The sequence below is a fragment of the Cornus florida genome, unplaced genomic scaffold (genome assembly GCF_030987335.1).
Source record: "Cornus florida cultivar Cherokee Brave unplaced genomic scaffold, ASM3098733v1 CherokeeBrave_3.0.0_Hap2_Chr03, whole genome shotgun sequence".
NCBI classification, from domain to species: domain Eukaryota; kingdom Viridiplantae; phylum Streptophyta; class Magnoliopsida; order Cornales; family Cornaceae; genus Cornus; species Cornus florida.
The window spans coordinates 43,680,336-43,682,494 of NW_026775573.1; the positions used below are offsets into that span (position 1 = coordinate 43,680,336).

The 2,159-nt window shown below is 38.4% G+C and overlaps 1 pseudogene; it reads left to right on the top strand.

The window, feature by feature from the left end:
- Window positions 1–633: 633 nt before the first annotated feature.
- On the top strand, window positions 634–1,083 carry LOC132301524 (uncharacterized; annotated as a pseudogene).
- The last annotated feature ends 1,076 nt before the right edge of the window (window positions 1,084–2,159 follow it).

A 2,159-nucleotide genomic window follows, 5' to 3' on the forward strand; every position in this document is an offset into this window, starting at 1 on the left:
TTAGAATTTGACTTAATTTTTAGACCTTCAAAACGCCGTAACAATAATCTTTGGGTCCTCTTGTCCTTGACTAGAAACCATGGCGGTGAGTCCATCACGCATTGTATTGAGGGCTATTGGATCAGTTGTCTCGTTTAATTATTACGAATATAATGGTTTTCACTAGTCAACGCCTAATGCTAATGACTTTCTAATAAGTCTAATATACACGGAGTAATTATTATTATCATTATTATTATTATTATTATTAATATTATTCTCCCCATTTTAAAACTGTTCACTGGTCTACGTGGAAAGTAAATCCACAAATAATTCCTCCCAGCTGGATAACAGAAACACACACGGACGAGGCTGCAATCTATTTTAGGCCCACTGATATTTGTTTCTGTAGGATCATCCTGTTACCTTGTTTTATACCCATATATTATATATATATATATATGTTCAGAAAACTATGGCAGGGTCAAACACAGGCTGAAAAGTAATAGCATTAGTGTTTCAAATAGCTTATATATATGCATTTGGAATGCACAACTAAAGTCATAACCACCATAACTATATATATAAGCCCATAACCACTAAGCTTCCTTTTGATCATCATATAAGCCTCAGGTGAGAAGCAGATTATAGAAAATGAGTGTAGAAGTGTTAGATGGTGCCACCATTGTTAGCTTTGTGGAAGATGAAGCATTCAACGGTTGAATCCATGACCGCTTCACCTGCCTTGACACAGACCATGACGGCCTCCTCTCCTATGCAGAGTTGTTGAAGGAGCTGCAGAATCTCAGGATGTTCGAGACCCACTTCGGTATTGATGTTAAGACCGAACAAGATGAGCTCTCCCACGTGTACACTTCCCTCTTCGTGCAGTTTGATCACGACTCGAATGGATCGGTGGATTTTGAGGAGTTCAAGGCAGATATGAAGCAGATGATGCTTGCCATGGCAAACGGGCTAGGATTCTTGCCCGTCCAAATGGTCCTAGAAGAAGACAGCTTCCTCAAAAAGGCAGTTGAACGCAAGTCCTCCAAGATAGTTGCTGCTCGACTTGTTTGTGAGTCATACGCAGCGGAAATTACTTAGAAAGTTTTTGTTTGTTCTAAAAAACAGATATGTGTCCTTAACTTTGCTTATTTTATGTTTTAACAAGTAAACAGTTAATCACATATTGATAAAATAATGCAGAGTATAAAGTTAGAGACGACAGTAGGATTTTAGCGATGAAACCCCAATTGATAAAATATGTCAACTGTTATGGGAAAAACCTCGTGCACTATGCAGTCTAAAGTAAACTAATCCACTATGATTGAAACAAAGTATACCGAACTTTGACTCTGGCTCACACCCTATCGTTCTACACCACACCAACTACTGACGATCCTCTGGCTTTGCAACTCCTCGTCCAATAGCCACTTGATCTCAGACTGATACTTGATATTTGTAGAAGAGTAGCATGCAGATCAGAAAACACTCCATAAATGCTCCAACCCTTTCAAAGTGTGACTGTGCTTACTTCTGTTCTTCAATCGTCTGAGTGATATAGAAAAAGATCTACTTCGTCTGATTGTTGTAGATGCAACAGTACTTGTGGAAGCGATTTAAATCTGTATAACAAAAGCCGTGAATAAACCTTGTATATGACATGGTTTATATAAAGGTTGCAAAGTCCTATTCCTTCATAAAATAAAGGAAATCTCATGTATAGGACTTTAGAAGGAAAGTGGAATCAAAAAGGGATTCAGCAGAACAAGGTAACAAGGAAACCTGTTGTCTTCAGGACTTGCGGAAGCGATTCCCATTTTTGCTACCAGTTCCTAAAGGACAGTGAGTAATCTTTGAAGGGTAGCTTCTAGAACCGGTTCCCAAATCTTGAACCGGTTCCCACTTGACAAAATCCAACCTCAATGTGGATTGTCTGTATTTTTGGAACCCTGATAATATAATCTGTATATTATTGTCCTAAGTGGGAAACAATGTCCTAAATCAGTGTTCTTTCCTTTTGATGATCAACCAGTACTTTCCTCTTCAGTGCAAACTTCCAACTCCGCAGTCGAGCTCAAGTCATATATGGTAACTGGAATTACAACTCGACTAGGACTTGTTTTGTTACCGAAATATGCCAATTTACAAAAATATATCTCATAATCTCCCCCTTTGAC